We start from the raw sequence: 11419 nt of genomic DNA on the forward strand, positions 1-11419 counted from the left end.
CCTGGAGAATGTGCTGTATGTACCATCACTAAGAAGCAATTTAATGTCAGTTGATTGTTTGCTTAAAGCTGGGTTTAAAGTTCATTTTGAAAACAACAGCTGTATTATCAAAAAGAATGGTGAGATTCTTGGCACTGCTAAGCCAGAAGATGGTTTGTTTAAACTTAAAGCTGGTTCTTCAGTTGCAGCAGTGGTCAGTAATTCTCAACCTGTGTTAAGCAACAAAGCTATGCACAACAACTGTTTACATTTACTGCATAGGAAGCTAGGCCATGCTGGATGGAAAAGTGTTTTAAAAATGCCTGAGTTAGCTGATGGATGCAAGCTAGAGAGTTGCAATAAGTATTTGGACTGCAATATATGTAAGAAAGTCAAAATTTGCAGAGTTCCATTTCCCAGGAGTGATAGAGTGAGTGACTCACCACTACAGCTTGTTCATTTGGATGCAATTGGTCCATTTGCTGTAAGCAGGGGTGGAGCGCGTTTTTCTCTAACAATTGTGGACGATGCAACACGTTTTTCTTGGCCTATCCCATGAAACACAAGGGAGATGTATTTACCAAATTCAAAAGCTGGGTAGCATCAGTGGAGAGGTTTTTTTCTGTCAAGGTGAAAAGAATTCAGAGTGATCGAGGAGGTGAATTCATGTCTAATGCTTTCAGAGATTGGTTGCAGAAACGTGGTATTGGGCATGGGAAAAGTAATGTTTTTAGTCCACAGGAAAATGGTGTTGCGGAACGCAAGAATAGATCGTTGCAGGACATGATGCATTCAATGTTGGAGGATGCTGGGTTACCTATGTCTTATTGGGCTGAAAGTATGTTAACTTCGTGTTATATTCAGAATAGGCTGTTCCATCAGACAATTGGTACTACTCCTTATTTCAAATTGTTTGGAAAGAAACCTAAGATAGATCATCTACATGTTTTTGGTTCTAAAGCGTGGGTACAGATTCCAAAGCAAATGAGAAAGAAAGGGGAGCCTAAGTCTATGCAATTAATTTTTGTAGGCTACCAGGAGTTTTCAAAGGGTTACAGATTTGCTGAAGGTATTAATGGAATTGTGATATCTAGAAATGCCAAGTTAGAATTCATCAAGGGACTCACACGGGGGAGAAACCAATTTCCGGTGCTGCTTGGAAAGTCCCCACACCATAGACAGGGGGCTTGCTGAGAGGACGGCTCAGTTGGCGAACGGCTCGTGGGCCGGTAAAACGGCTTTCGTGGGCCGCATCCAGCCCATGGGTCGGAAGTTGCTGACCTCTGCTCTATCCACTTCCCGAGCACTTATATGGTTTCTCCCCTGTATGAGTTTCTCGATGTTTTGTAAACGTCCACTCTGAAGCTCTTTCCACACTCCATGCATTTAAATGGTTTCTCTCCTGTGTGAGTCTGATGGTGTGAATTCAGGTTTCCACTCCTACTGAAGCACTTTCCACACTCCATGCATTTAAATGGTTTCTCCGCTGTGTGAATCCATTGATGAATTCTAAGTTTCCCACTCTGACTGAAGCTCTTTCCACACTCCATACATTTAAATGGTTTCTCCCCTGTGCGAGTGTGTTGATGAATTCTAAGGTGTCCACTCTGACTGTAGCACTTTCCACATTCCATGCATTTAAATGGTTTAAATGGTTTCTCCCCCGTGTGAGTTCGTTGATGAATTCTAAGGTCTCCGCTACAAGTGAAGCTCTTTCCACATTCCATGCATTTAAATGGTTTCTTCCCCGTGTGAGTCCGTTGATGAATTGTAAGGTGTCCACTCTGACTGTAGCTCTTTCCACACTCCATTCATTTAAATGGTTTCTCCCCCGTGTGAGTCCGTTGATGAATTCTAAGGTCTCCACTATAAGTGAAGTGCTTTCCACATTCCATGCATTTAAATGGATTCTCACCTGTGTGAGTCCGTTGATGAATTCTAAGGTGTCCACTCTGAGTGAAGCTCTTTCCACACTCCATGCATTTAAATGGCTTCTCCCCCCAGTGAGTCCGTTGATGAATTCTAAGTGTTCCACTCTCAGTGAAGCTCTTTCCACACTCCATACATTTAAATGGTTTGTCCCCTGTGTGAGTACGTTGATGAATTCTAAGGTGTCCATTCTGACTGTAGCTCTTTCCACACTCCATGCATTTAAATGGTTTCTCCCCTGTGTGAGTTCGTTGATGAATTCTAAGCTGTCGACTCTGAGTGAAGCTCTTTCTACACTCCATGCATTTAAATGGCTTCTCCCCCGTGTGAGTCCGTTGATGAATTCTAAGGTATCCACTCTGACTGAAGCTCTTTCCACACTCCATACATTTAAATGGTTTCTCTCCTTTGTGAGCCCGTTGATGAATTCTAAGGTGTCCACTCTGAGTGAAGCTCTTTCCACACTCCATACATTTAAATGGTTTCTCTCCTTTGTGAGCCCGTTGATGAATTCTAAGGTGTCCACTCTGAGTGAAGCTCTTTCCACACTCCATGCATTTAAATGGCTTCTCCCCCCAGTGAGTCCGTTGATGAATTCTAAGTGTTCCACTCTCAGTGAAGCTCTTTCCACACTCCATACATTTAAATGGTTTGTCCCCTGTGTGAGTACGTTGATGAATTCTAAGGTGTCCATTCTGACTGTAGCTCTTTCCACACTCCATGCATTTAAATGGTTTCTCCCCTGTGTGAGTCCGTTGATGAATACTAAGTTTCCCACTAGTAGTGAAGCTCGTTCCACACTCCATGCATTTAAATGGTTTCTCCCCCCTGTGAGTCCGTTGATGAATTCTAAGTGTTCCACTCTCAGTGAAGCTCTTTCCACACTCCATGCATTTAAATGGTTTCTCCCCCGTATGAGTCCGTTGATGAATTCTAAGGTGCCCACTCTCAGTGAAGCTCTTTCCACACTCCATGCATTTAAATGGTTTCTCCCCCGTGTGAGTCCATTGATGAATTCTAAGTGTTCTACTCTCAGTGAAGCTATTTCCACACTCCATGCATTTAAAAGGTTTCTCCCCCGTGTGAGTCCGTTGATGAATTGTAAGTGTTCCACGGTGAATGAAGCTCTTTCCACACTCCATGCATTTAAATGGTTTCTCCCCCGTGTGAGTCCGTTGATGAATGCTAAGGTGTCCATTCTGACTGAAGCTCTTTCCACACTCCTTACATTTAAATGGTTTCTCACCTGTGTGAGTCCGTTGATGAATTCTAAGGTTTCCATTCTGACTGTAGCTCTTTCCACACTCCATGCATTTAAATGGTTTCTCCCCTGTGTGAGTCCGTTGATGAATACTAAGGTTCCCACTAGTAGTGAAGCTCGTTCCACACTCCATGCATTTAAATGGTTTCTCCCCCGTGTGAGTCCGTTGATGAATTCTAAGTGTTCCACTCTTAATGAAGCTCTTTCCACACTCCATGCATTTAAATGGTTTCTCCCCCGTGTGAGTCCGTTGATGAATTCTAAGGTGGCCACTCTCAGTGAAGCTCTTTCCACACCCAATGCATTTAAATGGTTTCTCCCCCGTGTGAGTCCGTTGATGAATTCTAAGTGTTCCACTGTCAATGAAGCTCTTTCCACACTCTATACATTTAAATGGTTTCTCCCCCGTGTGAGTCCGTTGATGAATTCTAAGGTGTCCACTCTGACTGTAGCTCTTTCCACACTCCATACATTTAAATCGTTTCTCCCCCGTGTGAGTCCGTTGATGAATTGTAAGTGTTCCACGGTGAATGAAGCTCTTTCCACACTCCATGCATTTAAATGGTTTCTCCCCCGTGTGAGTCCGTTGATGAATGCTAAGGTGTCCACTCTGACTGAAGCTCTTTCCACACTCCTTACATTTAAATGGTTTCTCCCCTGTGTGAGTCCGTTGATGAATTCTAAGGTGTCCATTCTGACTGTAGCTCTTTCCACACTCCATGCATTTAAATGGTTTCTCCCCTGTGTGAGTCCGTTGATGAATACTAAGGTTCCAACTAGTAGTGAAGCTCGTTCCACACTCCATGCATTTAAATGGTTTCTCCCCCGTGTGAGTCCGTTGATGAATTCTAAGTGTTCCACTGTTAATGAAGCTCTTTCCACACTCCATGCATTTAAATGGTTTCTCCCCCGTGTGAGTCCGTTGATGAATTCTAAGGTGCCCACTCTCAGTGAAGCTCTTTCCACACCCAATGCATTTAAATGGTTTCTCCCCCGTGTGAGTCCGTTGTTGAATTCTAAGGTTTCCATTCTGACTGTAGCTCTTTCCACACTCCATGCTTTCAAATGGTTTATCCTCTCTATTTTCACACTCCATGTATTTAAATGGTATCTTCATTATTCGTATTGAACATGGCCCACCAGAATTCTGACTGCCTTCTCCATTGACTTCTTTCAACCAGGGGAACGGGGAGAAAATCCTATTTGTTTTCTAGGAAGAGAACAGAGGAATATTACACACATCAATCATCTCATACATTCTCTCCCATCCTCCATATGCTCCAAATTTTTAGGAAAGGCAAATGAAATAATTGTAATGCAACATCAGCCTTTCATAACCCTTAATAATCGTTAATGAACCAACATTATCGCAGGATACGGTTGAACTGTGGGGTTTACTTTTTATAAAAAGTGGTTTCTCAGAGGAAAGGGAGCTGCTGTATGTCCCTGAACCTGCTCACTATTCATCAGGGTCCTAAGTCCATCATGAAGTTCTTCATCCTCTGCACAATAATCCTCGACCCCCTGCTGAGTGTGGGCACCTTGGATTTATAGTGTTAGGGTCTGGATACCAATCATAATCCCTGGGAAATTTCTCCAGAGCCCTTAAGATCCACCAACCCCCAAATAACACTGAGCCCTAGAGCAGCGGTGGCGAACCTATGGCACGCGTGCACAGTGGGCACACGGAGCCCTCACTGCTGGCACTCGCACTATCGGCACTGTGGTTTTGTTGTTTTTTACATTTGTGCTCCCGCTCCTCCCCATGCTACTGCAGGCATACGGAACTTATTTTTACTTTTTTTATTATTTGCTGGTAGCCAGCGATTGTGTTCTGCGATTGGTCTCTTTCCGATTGGGTGTAACAGCGTTCGTTATTTGACCCTCATGATTTTTTTCCCTGCACTTTTTCAGTGCTGTGTGGTAGTTCCCAGCTCCCCCCCCCCAACTCCAATCCTCCGCAGGCCTCACCTGCCTGGGCTAGGGGTGTACCTGGGCTAGGAGGGCACGCCAGGCCCAACCCAGCCTCACCCATTTGCCATGGTGACGTTGCTGGAGGGAAGGAGGGAAGAAGATGGGAGGACCACGCCAGGATCAGATCATGGGCAGGGCAGGCAGGCAGCAGTGGCTGTTGGGTTGGCTGGCTGGGGGGTGCACTCCCTCTCCTCCTGGCCGCCGCCGCTCACCTGGCCTCAGGGCTGCTCCATCCTCCTCATTGCAGGAGCCCGAGAGCGAGCGAGCCAGCTAGCCAGGGAGCACGCCTGGCGAGAGTAGGGAAGAGGGAGGGGAGGGAGACGGCAAGAACTGCAGCGACCCCCACCCCAAAAAAGGTCAAAAACATTCGACACTTTGTGATGAATAAGTGGATTTTCGTATGCAGTTTGGGCACTAGGTCTCTAAAAGGTTCACCACCACTGCCCTAGAGGAACCTTCTATGCTGAGGTGAGGCATTTCTGACCCTCCAGATGTGGTTGGGCGTAAAGTACCACCGGCCCAAGCAAGGATGGCCCATGGCCAGGGATTATGGGAGTCCAATCTAGTGGGACGCACTTTCCCCTTCTCCCCCCTCTTCTGAAAATGCTGAATATCTGTATTTCATTTCCTCCTTCTTCAATGATCTCCAACATCTTCCTGATGCACTCCAGCCAACTGCTCACATTCCCAAATCACCCTGCACCATTGACTTCCAGAGGCTGCTGTATTGAGTCTTAAACACTGGCAATGGGACAGCACCTTCCACTGGAGGAGAGGACAGAGGGTTAAATCAGGACTGGCCAAATGACACTCAGCTCAGTCCCCTCCTTGCTCCTCTCTGCATCTGCTGCCCAAGGGTGGAGCAGGCCCTGAGAACAGCCTTATCTCTGCCCCCAAAATACAGGAAACATGGCTAAAAAGACCTTGGAGTCTCACCGTGGAACAACAACAACAGGTTGTAAGTCAAAGCAAAATAAAAAAATAAGAAATTCCTTCAAGTAGCACCTTAGAGACCAACTAAGTTTGTTCTTCATATCAGTTTCGTGTGTATGCACACTTCTCCAAATACCATGCATGCACATGAAAGCTCATACCAAGAAGAAACTTAGTTTTTTTTATTTTGCTTTGACTATGGCAGACCAAACACAGCTACCTACCTGTAACTGGTTGTAAGTCAGTTTGGGCTGCCCTGGGCAATAGAAAGTGACTAATAGATTCAAAAATAAATAAAAACAACAATTGTAGTAATAATTACACAGGCTGGGAGGAAGGGAACCCCACACATTTCCATAACAATCTTCCCAATCCCTTCAATCCCACAGATTTAAGAGATCTGATATAGTGGCAATAATCCTGATGGAATGGAGAGAAGGAGTTGGGCACAGTTATCTCTGGGCAGGAACCCTTTCGATGCTTCTCCACAGAAACACAGGCATGTGAGTAAGACTGTAGATGACAAAAGCCTCAAAGGGCGGAAATAATAAAGTGGGCATCCTCCCTGTCCTCTTTCCCCCAATGGTTAGACTGGCTATAATAGCCCCCAGCGCCCCATGCAGCAGCTGATCTGGGACTTAAGGCAGGGCAGGGACTGAGCTTCAAGGGAGGAGAGGGTGGGTGGGTGGGTGGATCGGGCCTCCTGTTCAGGGATCCCCCTGCTCCACTCCTGAAGCAGATTCCTGGGCAGGAGGGAGAAGTCAAGGCAGGCAGCCCCCAAGTCTCTCTCTCTTTCTCCAAGATGGCTTCCCTCCCTCCCTCCCTCAGCCCCCCAACTTCCTCTGCCCTCCTCCCTTTGCCCAGAGGGGTCCCCCCCCCCGTGGCTGCCGCACCCTCCCAAGGGCTCCCACCTCTCCACCCGGAGGGGCCTCGCCAGGTGAGCAGGGAGGGGGCGAGGAGGGAGAGGGGGGGTCCCTATCCAGGCCTCTCTCGCCTCCTTTAACCCTTCCATGGCCTCCCTCTCTCCGGTTCTCCATACAAAGGGGACCCTCCAAGGCACAACTGGGCGCGGAGCCAGGATCGCGGCTCCCCAGGGATTCCTGCCAGGGGGAACCCGGGACTCGCGGAACTGGGGCCTGGGTTCAAGTCCAGCCCTTGGGGGAAGGCCTCCCATTTCATTCCCGCAAAAGCGCCGGGGGGGGGGGGGAGAGAAGGGCAGCTGAGCATCTCATGACTCTTCTATTCCGATCTCCTTTCCTGCAATACAAAGGGCTGGGGGGTCTCCAAGGACGCGCCCCCTCTGCGGGAGGGGCTCCTTTGTCCCAGCAGCGCCTGAATCAGCCCCTCCCCCGCTCGACTGACCCACAGAAAGAAGGGGGAAGGGGAGCACTCCCCTACTTCCTTTCATCCCCCCCCTCGCCCCAAATGCTGCCCTCCCTTCCCAGCTGCCCTGTTTACAGATTAAGGGTGGGAAAAGCGCATCCTTCTCTCTCTCTCTCTCCCCCCCCCCACATTATATAGATATATTTTGCACCTTTCTTCCCTCCTCCTCCTCCTCCGTAGACCCGCTCCTCTTCTGGGAATGTGGATGGAGGCCCCTCCCCCTCCAACCTTGGATCCCCCCTCCCAACTTTCCTGCCTCTCTAGGAAGCGGAGCTCACTGACCCTTGGGGAGGAATGAGTGACGCCTCCCTCCCAGAAGACACAAATCCTCCTCCTTCCAAATCAGTTATTCTGTTTCTTTCCTGAGAAGGTCCCAGGTTCGATCCCCGGAGACAGCAGGGAAAGAGACGCCCCCCCCCCTCCGACCTCCGGAAAAGTCCACCGGGGCACGAAGGTGTCACAGCTTACATTCCCCCCCCCCTTTTATCTCTTTTAATCCCTTGCTGGGAGGCGGGGGTCCGGTCATTTCCACACCCATTTCCCAATGTTGGGGGGGGGCAGGGCCGTGGGGTAAGGTGTCCCCGTTACAACAGCCCTGCAAAGTAGACCGGAGTTGTGGGGCTTGGAAGAGTGATTTACGACAACCTTAAAGGGTAGTCCACTGTCGTCATTACGGGTGCCTTTTGAAAATAGGGGCTGGTGTTTGAACTTGAGCTTGCTAATAATAATTTATTTATTATTTGTACCCCAGCCACTCTGGGGCGGGAGGGGCGCAGCTCAGTGGCAGAGCAGTTGTACCCCTTTTTTGGCTCCCAGCTATGAGAGGGAGACCCCCTCCTGACTCGAACCAGGATCCTGCAATTCAGGTCAGGTAGAGACGCCACTTGGGTGGGGGAGAGAAAGAGAGGGAGTTCATGGAAGGGTTAAAGGACGCGAGAGAGGCTTGGATAGAGACCCTCCTCTCTCTCCCCCCTCCCCGCCCCTCTTGGGAGGCCCCTGCACATGGGGTGGGTGGAGGAGGAAGTTGGGGGGCTGAGGGAAGAATGGAAGCAAGCAGGGAGGGGTGGGAAGCCCAGCAGGACTTTGGCAGCGGGGAGACAGAGAGAGAGACTTGGAGTTTTAGAGTGTCATCTACATCCTGGGGCTGCCTTGGCTTCTCCCTCCTGGCGAGGAATCTGCTACTCCTCCCATGTTCTTCGACAGAGGGATCCTTGAAAAGGGGTTGTCCACTTCCCCCACCCCCTACATGGTTCAGGTCAGCTGTTGCCTCGGAGATGCAGGACTTTGCATTATACCAAATCCAACCATTGGACCACCTGGGAGAGGAGAGGCTCCCATCTCTCAGGCTTCAGCTCTTATTTCCACTGCATGGTTGATCGAAGGTGATGATGGATGTACAGCAAGCCAGAAATAGGGGTGGAGGATGCTATAGAAATGCATTCAGGATTTATATATTGGTAAAAGGTAAAGGACCCCTGGGCGGTTAAGTCCAGCCGAATTTGACTATGGCATGTGGTGCTCATCTCCACTTTCGGGTCGAGGGAGCCAGGCAGCTTTCCAGCTCATGTGGACAACTTCCAGAAGAACTACACAAAATCTACAAGGAGACTCACAGTAATGAGCTCCAGTCCGAGTTCACACTTTACATCCACGGACTAGTGGGAGACTGGTAGTGTTGCTTTGGAAGCAAATTGGTAAAAATATGTCAGGATGCTGTCAGCGACTCCCAGCTGTTTCCCAGGAAAGTATAAAGACAAGGGCAGATTTCCTATTGTGCTTTTTTTATTATTCAGTATTCACAGAGAGGGGCTATAGAACCCAGCCTCTTGGAGAATGGCTTTTATTCACCCTGAAAGCTCACACACTCTCACACAATGTCTACTATGCCATGGATAACTGTCTAGATCAGCTCATTGAAATTGATTGACTGTCAAGTGACTCCAAGTTCCAGGCGAATAAGATCCTTTCCTGGAACTTTGCAGGATGGAAGGAAAAGGCCAGTGAAGTTTACTGGGAGCGGCTGCTGAGACCATATAACACCGGTCCTGAAAGACCTACATTGGCTCCCAGTACGTTTCCGAGCACAATTCAAAGAGTTGGTGCTGACCTTTGAACCCCTAAATGGCCTTGGCCTAGTATACCTGAAGAAGCGTCTCCACCCTCATTGTTCAGCCTTTAGACTCAGATCCAGCTCCGAGGGCCTTCTGGCAGTTCCCTCACTGCGAGAAGCAAAGTTACAGAGGACCAGGCAGAGGGCCTTCTCGGTAGTGGCACCTGCCCTGTGAAGAAATAAACAACTATCTGATGTTTAGAAGACATCATAAGGCATCCGCGTTTAGGGAAGTTTTTAATGTTTGATGTTTTTAATATTCTGTTGGGAGCCACCTATTATTATTATTATTGGTGTTATCGAGTCTTTTGATATCATATTGTTAGAGGAAAGGTGGGCTCATTATGAAATCTGTTTGGAGGGGTAGAAATCATTTTCCCTTTTAGTCCACAAATCCAACATCATGGGCCCGTTAGGGATTAACCTTTATTTGTGCAAGGGAGACTAAATTTAAAGTGAGTCCCCTCCAGACATGGGATAACATTGCCCAGGCATTTCTTTTGGGTTTTTAAGATTTAGTCCTAATCATACTTCATGCATTTATTCCTCCTCGCTCTAACAAGCAGAAACTATTGGGCTACTCAAACCAACTCACTTTATTTCTTGAGGAATTAGAACTGGAATCCTACACCATTGACTTGTTAATGGCAGGTGATTTTAATGCAAGAGTGGGCAAGGGCAATCTTGAACTTGTGAGGGAGCTAGGATCGGACACTGAGGACCCCTTGCCTAAACGTTTCTCTGACCCGTCATATTCTAAAGACTCCTATATAAATGACACTGGAGTCGGTCTTGCCAAACTGCACATGAGTTTTGGCAGAGTGATCTGGAATGGCTCATTGCCAGGCAACCCGGCCAGGGGAGTTGACATACGTTTTTGGAAGAGGAAATAGTGTGATGGATTAGATCCGAGGCTCCTCTGCACTGAGAAACCAAGTTGAAACCTTCTGTGTGGGGGAATGCATTGAGAGCGACCACCTTACTGGGAAGGTAACAAACTTGTACTAAATTTGGAGAAGTTAGAAATTATGGTCTTACATGGAGAGCTTTTATGTGGGTGATAAGTGGAGACACCATTCAGCTCGTTAAGTAGTTTAAATGCAGAGGCATTAATTTTGATTATAAGGCTGACTGGGCGACCCACACAGAACCACCATTAATGCTGCTGTTCTTATAACAGGGAATTGCACAAGATGACCCTTGGAGTCCCTTTCAACCCGACAGTTCTAGGATTCCAGAGCCAATCCTGCTTTCTAAACAGCACTGTCATGCTCTACACCTCCCAACTCTCCATTCCCAACTCTCTCTGCCAAAGAACAAATATCAACAGAGTCTCAGCACATGTTCACTCACGGGTCACATTCTGAGCATCCCTAACAGTACAATGTATCTTTCATTAAACTAATTATTATGAGACATTACCTTCATTGCTTTAATACATATATGTACAATGTTCCATACAAACACCATAACATCAAATACACTCCATGCATTGACAATTGATTTCTCCCTATATCAGTTTATTGATACGAGGGACAAAGTGAAATATGTGTTGAAAACAAAGCACACTCCATATGTCTAAATGGTTTCTCCCTTGTGAGACTCCAAAGATGTATATTAAAAACTCCATTATAATTCAAACATTTTCCACACTTCTTCCATTTAAACAGTTGCTTCTGTGAGATAGTTGATGTTTTATAAGAGATACACTCTTACTAAAGCACTTCCCACAATCCATACATTTATATGGTTTCTACACTGTGTGAGTTTGTAGATGTACATTAAGGTGTGAACCCCGACTGAAGTGCCTTCTACACTCCATACATTTAAATGGTTTCTCCCTGGTGTGA

The 11419-nt window shown here is 47.3% G+C and overlaps 1 pseudogene; it reads right to left on the reverse strand.

Moving 5' to 3' along the window:
* Positions 1–345: 345 nt before the first annotated feature.
* Positions 346–11419, reverse strand: part of LOC117042194 — a 51612-nt pseudogene continuing 40538 nt past the window's right edge.

This window comes from Lacerta agilis, chromosome 2 (genome assembly GCF_009819535.1).
Source record: "Lacerta agilis isolate rLacAgi1 chromosome 2, rLacAgi1.pri, whole genome shotgun sequence".
In the NCBI taxonomy this organism is placed as follows: domain Eukaryota; kingdom Metazoa; phylum Chordata; class Lepidosauria; order Squamata; family Lacertidae; genus Lacerta; species Lacerta agilis.